Genomic DNA, 15,130 nt, shown 5'->3' on the forward strand with positions numbered 1-15,130 from the left:
AAGTCTCTTTCATACATAGTGGATTACATGTCCGATATACCATATGTACCTTTGTGTCTGATTTTAAGGGACAGACTTTTCATGTTCATTCCTTATGTTATACTGTCACACTGTTATTTGAATGTATAGTATTTATGGAAATCAGTTATGTGTTTTTGGTTTTTCATCATGCCAACCAAAAGTAAACATGCTTTGGGGCATAACTCTTCAATTTGATTTACGGCTGGTAATTTCTGATATCTTTTAAGATCAGGCAGATCTTCAAGCAGTGTGCCCCAGCAGACGTCACAGTTGTGCCCTGGTTAACACCCCCTCACTGTGTGCCAACAAAGCTGTTTGCCATATTCAGGAGCTGAAGAGGCAACTGGAGAACTGGTGTCAACAGGTAAGATGCTGATGTCATAGTGTGATCATGCAAGAGAGAGAGAGAGATAACTATGGGGCAAATATCACTGATATTAAAAAATTATCCAATCTGTCTAGAAATACTGTAAGGTTGGATGCATTTCTGTAATTTGTCCTGTCCCCTCTATCAGTCAGGAAATGTTCAGCATCAGATGTCTCATGAAAAACAGCAAAATAGCAAAACTTTTAGGTAAGTAGTGCCTTGTTTATCCAATGTTAGTCTTCATTCAAAGCTTTACATTTACAGCAATTAAAGGGATAGTTCACCCATATTGTTAGCAGTCTATGTACAAGATATGACACCAATCCGTCCTTTGGTTTAGCTTCCCTGGTAATGTTTCCAAATGCTCATATTTTAGCATTTGTGGCACAAATCCCTTTCAAGTCATGGGATTGATATTAGGAAAGCTAAGGCTAGCTTTTTCAAACATAAATTTGCTTCCTGTAGCACTAATTCCAAAAGGTTTGGGACACTGTAAAGTCCATGGAGAATAAGAGCACCTCCTCCCAGCTCCACCTCCACTGCACTGAAGATAGGAAACACTGTCACCACTGATAAATCTACGATAATCGATAATTTCAATAAGCATTTTTCAACCGCTGGCCATGCTTTCCACCTGGCTACCCCTACTCCGGCCAACATCTCAGCACCCCCTGCAGCAACTTGTCCAAACCCCCTCTGCTTCTCCTTCACCCAAAGCCAGACAGCTGATGTTCTGAAAGAACTGCAAAATCTGGATCCCTACAAATCAGTTGGGCTAGACAATCTCTCTTTCTAAAATGATCCGCCAAAATTGTTGCAACCCCTATTACTAGCCTATTCAACCTCTCTTTTGTATCGTCTGTGATCCCCAGAGATTGGAAAGCTGCCGCGGTCATCCCCCTCTTCAAAGGGGGAGACACTCTAGACCCAAACTGTTATAGACCTATATCCATCCTGCCCTGCCTTTCTAAAATCTTCGAAAGCCAAGTTAAGAAACAGATCACTGACCATTTCTAATCCCACCATACCTTCTCCTGTCACGTCCTGACCAGTAATAGGGGTTATTTGTTATTGTAGTTTGGTCAGGACGTGGCAGGGGGTATTTGTTTTATGTGGTTCAGGGTGTGTTTGGGTTGTGTTCATGTAGAGGGGGTATTTGGTTTATATGGTTCGGGGTAGTTGTTTATGTAGAGGGGTATTTTATTTATTAGTCCAGGGTTTTGGTTATTGTTCTATGTTAGTTTAGTTCTATGTTCAGGCTAGTCGTTTGTTTTTCTATGTTTAGTTAATTGGTGTTGGGGCCTTCAGTTGGAGGCAGCTGTCTAATCGTTGCCTCTGATTGAAGGTCCTATAAATAGGTATGTGTTTTGTCATGGGATTTTGTGGGAGATTGTTGCTGTGTATAGCTTTGTGCCTTACCGGCCTGTTCTTTGTCGTCGTGGTTTTTTGTATACGTTTTGGTTTTCCTTCTTTGTCCATTAATAAAAGAAGACGAGTATACATTTTCCCGCTGCGTTTTGGTCTAAACCCTACGACACCCGTGACATCTCCACTATGCAATCTGGTTTCCGAGCTGGTCATGGGTGCACCTCAGCCACGTTCAAGGTCCTAAACGATATCATAACAGCCATCGATAAAAGACAGTACTGTGCAGCCGTCTTCATCGACCTGGCCAAGGCTTTCGACTCTGTCAATCACCGTATTCTTATCGGCAGACTCTTCGCAGATAGAGTTTAGTGTGTCAAATCGGAGGGCGTGTTGTCCAGACCTCTGGCAGTCTCTATGGGGGTACCACAGGGTTCAATTCTCGGGCCGACTCTTCTCTGTAAATATCAATGATTGCTCTTGCTGCTGGTGATTCTCTGATCCACCTTTTTGCAGACGACACCATTCTGTATACATCTGGACCTTCTTTGGAGACTGTGCTAACAAATCTCCAAACGAGCTTCAACGCCAAACAACACTCCTTCCGTAGCCTCCAACTCATTTGAAATGCTAGTAAAACTAAGTGCATGCTCTTCAACCGATTTCTGCCCACACCCTCCCGCCCGACTAACATCACTACTCTGGACGGTTCTGACCTAGAATATGTGGACAACTACAAATACCTAGGTGTCTGGTTAGACTGTAAACTCTCCTTCCAGACTCACATTAAGCATCTCCAATCCAAAATTAAATCTAGAATCGGCTTCCTATTTCGCAACAAAGCCTCCTTAAGTGTTAAGGGTGTGTACGGAGGCGAATTCAGGTGCAGGAGATCAGAGTGTAGTAAACAGGCGCACTTTAATTCCGGTCCACAAACAACAGCACATAAAAACATAAATGTGCCAAAACCACGGAATATAACAAAAGTATGGCGCCTGACAATATCCACATAACAATAAACAATTACACACAAAGACATGGAAGGGAACAGAGGACTAAATACATGCAGTGTGATTATGGAATGAAAACCAGGTGTGTATGGAACAAGACAAAACAAATGGACATATGAGAAATGGAGCGGCGATGGCTAGAAAGCCGGTGACGTCGATCGCCGAACGCCGCCCGAACAAGGAGAGGAGCCGACTTCGGTGGATGTCGTGACATTAAGCCTCCTTCACTCATGCCGCCAAACCTACCCTCGTAAAACTGACTATCCTACCGATCCTTGACTTCGGCAATGTCATTTCCAAAATAGCCCCCAACACTCTACTCAGCAAACTGGATGTAGTCTATCACAGTGCCATCCGTTTTATCACCAAAGACCCATATACTACCCACCACTGCGACCTGTATGCTCTCATTGGCTGGCCCTCACTACATATCCGTCGCCAAACCCACTGGCTCCAGGTTATCTTTAAGTCTTTGCTAGGTTATCTCAGCTCACTGGTCACCATAGCAACACCCACCTGTAGCATGCGCTCCAGCAGGTATATTTCACTGGTCATCCCCAAAGCCAACACTTCCTTTGGCAGCTTTTCCTTCCAGTTCTCTGCTGTCAATGACTGGAACGAATTGCAAAAATCTCTGAAGCTGGAGTCTTATATCTTCCTCTCTAACTTTAAGCATCAGCTGTCAGAGAAGCTTACCGATCAGTGTACCTGTACACAGCCAATCTGTAAATAGCACACCCAACTACCTCATTCCCATATTATTATTTACCCTCTTGCTCTTTTGCACCCCAGTATCTCTACTTACTTGCACATCATCATCTGCACATCTATCACTCCAGTATTAATGCTAAATGGTAATTATTTTTGCCTCTAGGGCCTATTTATTGCCTACCTCCCTACATTTGCACACACTGTACATATATTTTTCTATTTTCATTTTCTTTTGTGTTATTAACTGAACGTTTGTTTTTGTGTAACTCTGTGTTGTTGTTTTTGTCTCACGGCTTTGCTTTATCTTGGCCAGGTCACAGTTGTAAATGAGAACTTGTTCTCAACTGGCCTACCTGCTTAAATAAAGGTGAAATAAAATAAAATAAAATAAAATTAGCATTTTTTGCACATCATGTTCAAATCATTCGAAAGTATCTAAAATGTATTGTGAAGCTCAACAAAGTCACTTATAGACGGGTTAGTTGTTGAGCAACAAAACCTACGTGTGCGCAACTATGCGGCAAAACAGATGTGGTTGGCTTAGATTGTTGACAACATGGAAACTATATTTCATCTCCTATGTTTATTGAAAACAAATACATTTGCACAATGATCAATTGTTGTCTCTCAAATACATGGTTACAGTTGTTGATTAGCGAGCTAGTGAATTTTAGCCATTTTAGCATAGACGTGACGTCAGTCAAAACACCTGAAAACAAGACATGGTATGAAGAACAAGAGAAAACTAGCTGAAACGAGCCACCTACGATTCCCCACATGGCAGTTTCTTGTCATTGTTGCTAGCTACCTAGCCATCCAGAATCACAACATCACAAAGACTTCTGCCTCATTGAAGTGTGTGCATCGTTTTTGTAACGTTGTCAGCTAACCCATTTATAGATGATTTAAACATGCTGCCAACAAATGGATAACCCTCTGTCCATATACTGCTTACAGGATAAGGAAACCAATATGTAATTTTGTAATTTGCGTGAAATATCCCTTTAATACGCATATTTCTTCAGGTATGTGAAGAAATGTGTTCCATCTTTTTCAGATTTCATTCCAGTGAATCCAAGTCTTCAATTATGTCTACAGAGTTATACATTGAAGACATTGGGCTAAGTGCAAGAACCGAAAGAAGTGAATTATTTTTCTCAAATGAGAGGGATACAGTACACAGCTTCGTGTCACATGATGTCCATGAACACAATGGAATATTTCTAGTAACAAAAATGTCCAGTGTAATGGCATCTATAACGTGCACATTATTCTGAATCGTCCATATGCAGTACAGCCTGTTGTTTGCAGATGCTTTCTATACAATGAGTCCACTTGTAGTGTATTTTCGTTTAGCTTAGTTTAACTGATAATGAACAATATTTTTCAATAGATAAGCCTACTGTTATACGTATACTGTACAAACATCTTTCTTCATTCATACAGAAGGTGGACTGTTTGTATCCGCTGTGTAAGGAAACCACATATGTCCTGGTAAAGTTGGTGTATCTGATTGAACATCTAGAAGCTGATCGCCAGGAAGCAAAGGAAGCTCTACAAACAGAGAAGAAGAGGAGGTGAACTTTTGGGAGAAAAAATGTATACTATTTCACTGTGGAAGCAGCCGTCCAGAAAGGTCAGTCAGTGGCATAAATGTTGCCGACGAAAGTAAACCTAGCACAGGACACAAACTCATTTGGGGTCGTTTATTCTGTCAAAGCGTACATTTAAAATAGGACAATGTAGGATGGAAATCACTGCAAGGTGGTCACCATAAAGTAAAGTTCAGTCTAAATCACAATCAAGAGAAGTAAATGTGTTGGTAAAGTGCATAAAAACAATCTGAGTACAATAAGTACAAAGAGAAATGCATAAATGGTAATGGCATCTTGCATGAAAAACAAAAATATATTTAGTAATAAAACAATATGAGTACTTACAAACACACTGTCCACTTGATACCCAAACCCCACATGGAACAGTAGATCCTCATCTCACCCATACAGCACTGGGGGAAATTATATACACTATATACAGTATACAAAAGTATGCCACCATATAAATTAAAATTAAAAAATGAAACAAAATACAACACCCTGAAGCTTTACATGAAATCGAACGTCATTCTGATAATTACTCATGCTTCAAATAATGTTATCAACTCCACAAAGTGGTTCTGAGAGCACTGGTATTCAGCTAGCAAGAAGCTAACATCCTCATGTCAATCTGAAAGTATTAACAGGCTAACATGACCATCTGGCATAAATATTACAAAACAAACTCTTATACACTGCAGATGATGCAAAATATGATATATTCCGGTACAAGAGTAGGATAAAAAATAAAGTAAGATTGGACCCACGATGGAGTTCAACAGCTCTTCAGTGTAATTGCTTGCTTTCACTCTTACACACTGCGCAGGCGCAATCCCATAATGGCTTGCACACATTATTTATGTATCGGCAGGATAGAACAGCAGCCTCTGGTAAGACAAGGGGTCTATGTATATTTATAAACAACAGCTGGTGCATGATATCTAAGGAAGTCTCAAAGTTTTGCTCGCCTGAGTTATAGTATCTCATAATCAGCTGTAGACCACACTATCTACCAAGTGTCACGTCCTGACCATAGAAAGCTTTTATTTTCTATGGTAGAGTAGGTCAGGGCATGACAGGGGTTTTTGTCTAGTTTATTTATTTCTATGTTGGTTCTAGTTTCTTTTTTCTATGTTGGGGGTTTTGTCTAGTTTATGTATTTCTATGTAGGTTCTAGTTTCTGTTTTCTATGTTGGGTTTTGTCTAGTTTATGTATTTCTATGTTGGTACTAGTTTATTTTTTCTATGTTGGGTTTTTTGTATGATTCCCAATTAGAGGCAGCTGGTTATCGTTGTCTCTAATTGGGGATCATATTTAAGTTGTTGTTTTTCCCACTAGGTTTTGTGGGAGATTATTTTGAGTTAGTGTATGTTGCACCTCTTCGTCACGGTTTGTTGTTTTTGTTTATTGTATGTCTTGTATAGTTTCACAGTTAAATAACGATATGGAATGATACACACGCTGCGCTTTGGTCTGCTCCTTCATACGAAACTCGGGACACCAAGAGAGTGTTCATCTATATTCTTCATAGCTGTCTATTTACCACCACAAACCGATGATGGCACGAAGACCACCCTCAATGAGCTGTATATGGCCATAAGCAAACAGGAAAACGCCATCCAGAGGCTGCGCTCTTAGTGGCCAGGGACTTTAATGCAGGCAAACTTAACTTCCGTTTTACCTAATATCTATTAGCCTACTAAATGTGCGACCAGAGGGAAAAAAACTCAAGACCACCTTTACTCCACACACAGAGGCGCGTACAAAGCTCTCCCTCACCCTCCATTTGGAAAATCTGAGCATAATTCTATCCTCCTGATTCCTGCTTACAAGCAAAATGAAAGCAGGAAGCACCAGTGACTCGGTCAATAAAAAAGTAGTCAGATGAAGCAGACGCTAAGCTACAGGACTGTTTTGCTAGCACAGACAGGAATATGTTCCGGGATTCTTCCCATGGCATTGAGGAGTATGTACACCACATCAGTCACTGGCTTCATCAATAAATGCATCGATGATGTCGTCCCCACAGTGACTGTACGTACATACCCCAACCAGAAGCCATGGATTACAGGCAACATCCACACTGAGCTAAAGGGTAGAACTGCCACTTTCAAGGAGCGGGACTCTAACCCGGAAGCTTATAAGAACTCTCGCAATGCCCTCTGACGAACTATCAACCAGGCAAAGCGTCAATACAGAACTAAGATTGAATCGTACTACACTGGCTCCAATGCTCGTCGGATGTGGCAGGGCTTGCAAGCTGTTACAGAGTATAAAGGGAAGCACAGCCGTGAGCTGCCCAGTGACACGAGCCTACCAGACAAGCTAAATTACTTCTATGCTCGCTTTGAGGCAAGTAACACTGAAACATGCATGAGCTCATCAGCTGTTTCGAACGACTGTGTGACCACGCTCTCCGTAGCCAATGTGAGTAAGACCTTTAAACAGGTCAACATTCACAAGGCCGCAGGGCCAGACTGATTACCAGGATGTGTACACCGAGCATGCGCTGACCAACTGGCAAGTGTCTTCACTGACATTTTCAACCTCTCCCTGTCTGAGTCTGTAATACCAACATGTTTCAAGCAGACCACCATAGTCCCTGTGCCCATGAACACTAAAGTAACCTGCCTAAATGACTACCTACCCGTAGCACTCATGTCTGTAGCCATGAAGTGCTTTGAAAGGCTCGTCATGGCTCACATCAACACCATTAACCCAGAAACCCTAGACCCACTCCAATTTGCATACCGCCCCAACAGATCCACAGATGACGCAATCTCTATTGCACTCCACACTGCCCTTTCACACCTGGACAAAAGGAACACCTATGTGAGAATGCTAGTCATTGACTACAGCTCAGCGTTCAACACCATAGTGCCCTCAAGCTCATCACTAAGCTAAGGACCCTGGGACTAACCACCTTCCTGCAACTGGATCCTGGACTTCCTGATGGGCCGCCCCCAGGTGGTAAGGGTAGGTAACAACACATCTGCCATGCTGATCCTCAACACGGGGGCCCCTCAGGGGTGCGTGCTCAGTCCCCTCCTGTACTCCCTGTTCACAAATGACTGCATGACCAGGCATGACTCCAACAACATCATTAAGTTTGCCGATGACACAACAGTAGTAGGCCTGATCACTGACAACGACAAGACATCCTATAGGGAGGAGGTCATAGACCTGGCCGTGTGGTGCCAGGACAACAACCTCTCCCTCAATGTGATCAGGGCAAAGGAGATGATTGTGGACTACAGGAAAAGGAGGATCGAGCACGCCCCCATTCTCATCGACGGGGCTGTAGTGGAGCAGGTGGAGAGCTTCAAGTTCCTTGGTATCCACATCACCAACAAACTAATATTGTCCAAGCACACCAAGACAGTCGTGAAGAGGGCACGACAAAACCTATTCCCACTCAGGAGACTGAAAAGATTTGGCACGGGCCAGTACATCACTGGGGCCAAGCCATCCAGGACCTCTATACCAGGCGGTGTCAAAGGAAGGCCCTAAAAATAGTCAAAGACTCCATCCACCCAAGTCATAGACTGTTCTCTCTGCTACCGCACGGCAAGCGGTACCGGAGCGCCAAGTCTAGGTCCAAGAGGCTTCTAAACAGCTTCTACCCCAAAACCAAAAGACTTCTGAACATCTAATCAAATGGCTACCCAGACTATTTGCATTGCCCCCCCCCTCCTTTTACATTGCTGCTGCTCTCTGTTTATTGTCTATGCATTGTCACTTTAATAACTCTACCTACATGTACATATTACTTCAATTACCTTGACTAACCGGTTCCCCTGCACATTGACTCTGTACTGGTACCCTCTGTATATAGCCTCGCTATTGTTATTTTACTGCTGCTATTTAATTATTAGTTATTTTATTTCTTTTTTTTGGGTATTTTTCTAAAACTGCATTGTTGGTTATGGGCTTGGAAGTAAGCATTTCACTGTAAGGGCTACACCTGCTGTATTCGGCGGATGTGACAAATAAAATTTGATGCCATCTAGTGGATATAAAGGAATACAGCTATGTGCTTTAACCACCTGGCTACATTCTCCCCTGCTACAAAGTCAACGTCCTCGGTGACTTAGCACAAGTTTCTAACTTCTCTTACAGCTTCTCTGAAGAACACAGTACCCAGACTGGTTATAACCTGGGACAACACTTCGGGACTGAGTGAAACTGCATTATTACAAGCTGATTTAGGAGCGTTATATGGGTTTGATTGTACCTAAGCATTTGCACTGGTACTTCTACGTGGAGCAGGAACGGACTCAGAAAGATCTTGTTCCTCAGTAATATTTTCATGTTCCTCTCTACCGGAAAAATAACTGTCACTATCACCAGTAGGTTTGGTGTTTCCTTCTCTAGTTACCTTTGGATAGGAGACACCACACTTTCCATGATTGACATTACATTTTTTTTATTAACCAGGCAAGTCAGTTAAGAACAAATTCTTATTTACAGTGCCAGCCTACACCATTCATACCCAGACGAGGCTGGGCCAATTGTGCATCGTCCTATGGGACTCCCAATCACAGCTAGTTGTGATACAGCCTGGATTTGAACCAAGGTGTCTGTAGTGATGCCTCTAGCACTGAGATGCAGTCCCTTAGACCGCTGCGCCACTCGGGAGCCCTAGAAAAACTTCTCAAAAAGAAAAAGCTTCTATTAAAGAAAACCCTCTGAGTTATATTAGATGGATAGCACTGAATCCATGATATGGCAGAGGCTGAAAAGCCATAACACGAGTTTTCTCAACAACAGATTATGGGCAATAATATCAATGGCTGCACTGAAATCTAACAGTGCAGCTCCCACAATCCTCTTATTATCAATTTCTTTCAACCAATCATCAGTTATTTGTGTCAGTACAGGACATGTTGAGTGCCCTTCTTTATAAGCATGCTGAAAGTCTGTTGTTAATTTGTTTACAGAGAATTAGCATTGTATTTGGTCAAACATTATTTTTTCCAATAGTTTGCTAAGAACTGTCAGCAAGCTGATACTGTAGGTCTGCTGTTAGAACCAGTAAAGGCCATGCACATAAGTTCCTTACTCATTGCAAATAAAATGTATATTTATTTTTTGGTCACAGGTTGTAGAGTTGAAAATATGAATGGAGGTAGAAGGTAGAACATTTTCACAATTAAAGGAAGGGATTTCAGAGCTGCAGAAAGAAGTCCATGCAACTGTAAGTTATGTCATAGTTATGTTGACATACCATATTTTTCACAATATTTAATATATTGCATACGATATCCTCCTAATGTTGTGTCCGGGCATTTTCCAGAGACTTGCAGGTGAAGTGGCAGTCTCTCACACCGAGGAGGTGTTCCGTAAAAGAAACATCAGGATACCTTGAATCTTCATGAGGAAAACAAAGAGTGTGAACTGGAGATTGAGGACAACAGCAAAAAGATCTACGAGAGGTATATCACTTCGTTCATATCACAATATTTATATTTATCTAATACTAATCACTAAGGAAAGGAATCCGTAACACCATTATACATTGCAGTATCAAGTACTTGGTCAGTGTTACTCTGATGTTGGGTCCCTCTGAAATGTGTGTGTGTGTGCGTACATGTATGTATGTGTACCTGTGTACGAGTGTGTGTCTCTGTGTGTGTCCATCAGCGAAGCAGCTTCAGAAGAACAGGAAGCACATGCAGCAGAAGTTCAGTGTGAACGAGGACCAGAGACAGAGGCTAAGGAAGAGCTGTCCCAGATGGCTATGCTGCACGCCAAGGTCAACTTGGAGGAGCTGGAGCAGAAGACCTTCATGGTGGAGCAGAGGATGAGAGTATGTGTGAAAAGAGCCATGCACTTAGCTAGACATCCATGCACTCTAACCTGTAGTAAATTCATCCTAGATATAGAGGCGGCATATACTTATTGACACGTCTAATGTTTAGATTCAGCGCTATGACCATTAGATATTGTCGATCACATAATCTGCACTAGTTGTCAGTGAAATAAGCACATTTAGAGATTCATCCATGCATGGAGACTCACTACCAAGTTGGGTTTGTGAAAGGAGCCCTTGAAGATAGACGTTCAGATATGCACTACTAGATGCATGTACAATGATAGAATGGGCTTCTTTACTAGTGTTACTGATGCACCACATCAGTATCTCCTCAGAAAGTGACTGAGAATCTGAAGAAAGACGAGCGAGTTGAAAGCCCTGGCCATTCTGAAGGTAAATCTCTTCTGTCTGTTTTCTTTACAGTTTGGAGTTTCACGGTTGGTTATGTCGTGTATCTTTTTACTTTCAGGTGTGTTAGAAAAACAGTGTGACAAGAGACTGATATGATTCGTTGTGTAGAACAGTTTCTTCAGTTTTAAACTGTATTTCAGGATAAAATAACAACTATTGAAGCAGAATTACACCAGGAGCAAACCAACACAGAAAACGCCAGATGGGAACTTCATAAGGAATTTGAGGAGGCGTTATCAGCTACAAAACAACTGGAAATTGAAACGGAAAAACTGAGAAAGATTTACAATGATAAGGTAATCTAACGTTTTATGTTCAGTTTACTGTATTTCTATTTTAGTGAGAGATGTTGAGTATTTCAAATTCAATTGCTTATTCATTTCTCTGTTTCAGAAAATGTGAAGTTTAAGGGAGCAACTCAGTGATATTCTAACAGAACACAACAACACTTCAGTTTGTCTGTAAAAGGAACGGAACCTAAAACTTGCCCATCTAAACACAGTTAAGGTACGATAAAGCAAGGGTTTACACACAGTCACTTACCACTGGGTTTAATTTTCAAAATAGTGAGAAATGTAATGGATATTAGCACAACACATTCCATAACATCATGTATTACATCTAATAGACAGGCATGATTTTCAAGTTTGAAGGTCATGTATTTTCAATCAGAAGGTGGGACATGTTGAAAGTTACTGATGTTGAAATCAGGCTGCCAATTTTCTTTGTGGCTCATGGTTCATTCATTTCAATCTCATTTATCATTGATAGGAATTACACCAAGCTGTTACCGAAGGGTTTAACCATGCCTTGAGTAGAATCATCGCAGACCTCTGTGCTAAGTCCAAAGAGTACAGAACAGGGTCTGACATGGAGAAAACCACAGCCGCTATGCCAGATGTCATTGAAGAACTACAGTAAGAATCTCTCCTCTCTTCACAACCACCCTCTGTTCTGCCAATATAATATAATAGGCCTTCTACCCTATCTAGAGTTTTTGGAATTTATTATCATTGTAAGCCTGTTGCACCAGAGACCCTGGAAAGCTTGAATGTATTAGTTTGATTCATGCTGTGCTCAGAGCGTGAAGCGTCACTATTAACTTTGAAGTCTTGGCTTTTCCATCATTGATATCACCACAGGAATCCGCTTGGCATTATTCCAAATCAATTGATTGCCGTTCACCTGTATTTCACATTTACCAGGTTCGTCTTTGATGCCGTGGAGTTCCAAAACCAAACAGCTATGTTGATCATGAACACCTTGGAACGTGATATCACCAACTGTCAACAACGGATGGAGCCAACAGTGGAAACTCATCACTACTCTGTTCACAACAAAACAGCAGAAAAAACCAAGGTAACAAAACACTGGGTCATTTGGTTGAATACAAGGTGGTTTGGTTTATGTTGTACTCACTGTATTTGACTTTAGTATCACTGTTATTCCTAATACAGAACATTTAGCTGAAATTGTGGATTTTATCTCTTGAGACTATGTACAATTTAGATTCACCTGAAATGTTGACTTGCCATTTGTTTTAACGTCAGGTCGGCTGAGTGCTTGAAACAAACAATGTTCCGTTTTCAAACATGCCCATTGGCAATTGTTTTCAGAGTGGTACTGTATATTGGTAACAAACACAAGAGAATGTCTGAAAGGGCCTTCAGCTTATTGTGTAGTTATTTGTGGATTAGCGTCAGTAGAATTACTCACCACAATCCGTTGTGAGAAGACAACAACAGCATCCTAAGCAATTAAAATTACAAGTCAAGGCCAATCTATTTTTTTTTTTTAATGAGTCACAAATAACTGATGAAAGGTTTTAGGTCTCTCCTGTATTGGTGAATCTTTCTTGGTTAGACATTTGCCGTATTTAGTTACCTGTATGTTAAAACATAATCCTTAATCCTTCTAACCCACCCCCCCTAAAAAAGATATAGATGTACTATTGTAAAGTGGTTGTTCCACTGGATATCATAAGATGAATGCACCAATTTGTAAGTCGCTCTGGATAAGAGCGTCTGCTAAATGACGTAAATGTAAATGTAAATGTAAAACATCATATTCATTACAACACAAGGCTATTGTTTTCAACCTCACACCATTGACAGCTGTAACGATCGTCCAAAGGATTAGACCAAGGTGCAGCGTGGTGAGTGTTCATCTTTACTTTAAATCGGAACACTTAAACAAAATAATAAACTAATACAAACGACCGCCACGTCTTGCAGGCTAAATAAGAGCAGTATAAAATTAAGATCCAACAAACACAGGTGGAAAAAGGCTGCCTAAGTATGGCTTCCAATCAGAGACAACGATAGACACCGGCCTCTGATTGGAAACCATACCCGGCCAAAACATAGAAAATAAAATATAGAATGCCCACCCCACACCCTGACCTAACCACATAGAGAAACAAACCCTCTCTCTCAGGTCAGGGCGTGACAACAGCACAGTGATAAAAACACCTTTTCATCATTCAAATTTTTTTTGGTATTCACCTCAAAAAGAATATGAGTGTGAAAAAAAATACTAGATTTTCTGTCTTGTACATTATTGGATATTTAAATGCTTTGTTTTAAAGCCTTATATATTGTAAGGATTTCATCTACAGCATGCAGGATAGGATGATCAGCCCAGCCAGGGCCTCGTGGCTGATGGGAGTCTCACATGGCTTATCTAATGTGAAATCGCCATGTGGTATAGAGTTTCATTAAACGGTGATCAAGAATGCATTAGTTCAAAACAAGAAAAGGCAATGGAGCTTAGGCCGCCATGCATCCGCGAGCGCAGCAACTTTAAAGAAGTTGTTGGCGTGAGACAATTTAAGAATTAGGAAGTCTTCCTTATAGATACAAGTCCCATTAGCCTGATAAAAGGCAGTCATGCAAAAAGAGCTTTAGCCTTTTTCACTTGAAAAAATAAAATGGAAACAACAATAGGCCTATAGCACCTCTCACCAAATGAAAAGATCAAGAGTTAGAGAGAGTGTTACGTTATAAGGAAATGGGTTACTTTGATCATTAGGTTCAATATAAAGCACTCACATAATATCCACATTAGCATAACATAATAAGCACACTAAGCATTTGGGAACCGCCGTGCGTGACTCAGAGAACGGCGCACACACTGTAATGGCTGGACACATTTGAGATATGAAATTACACAGGAAAAAGATGCTGACCTCATATCATTGGAAGGCCCTGGAGGTCACTATGGATGTTGACTGTTGGGATGTTAACTGTCAGGTACAGCCAATTAGCATGGATATCAGCTCAGAGGAGGAGTGTGTGTGTGTGTGTGTGTGTGTGTGTGTGTGTGTGTGTGTGTGTGTGTGTGTGTGTGTGTGTGTGTGTGTGTGTGTGTGTGTGTGTGTGTGTGTGTGTGTGTGTTTTTGATGGCATGCTCGTCGGGTTTCCTCAGCATCAACAAACATAATTCACCTCTGTCGCCTGTATATACTGTAGACACATTAATAAAGAGTAACACTGAGTCAGTTTAAATGAAATTAAATGGAATCAGCTTGTCTTGTTGTCCTGCAGGTAAGCTGGCTGCCATCCCCAGTCCCCAAACCCAAACATTTCCAAAGCGTTTCCACCATCAACACAGTGTCTTCCTTCGTTAATTTAATCAAGCGGTTAGCTGACGTTCGACGTAGTCACTGTGGATAAAGTAAACAATGCAAACAAACCGCAGACGCCATCAGTTTCTTATGGGCAATGAAGTGTAATTTGTTCAATTTACACTTCAGACAACAGCACCCATCAGATGGGCTTTGTCAGTAGTGCTGCATGCCTTGCCTGCTGTAATTAAACCTGAAATCAATAGCAG

This window comes from Salmo trutta, chromosome 31 (assembly GCF_901001165.1).
Source record: "Salmo trutta chromosome 31, fSalTru1.1, whole genome shotgun sequence".
Lineage (NCBI taxonomy): Eukaryota > Metazoa > Chordata > Actinopteri > Salmoniformes > Salmonidae > Salmo > Salmo trutta.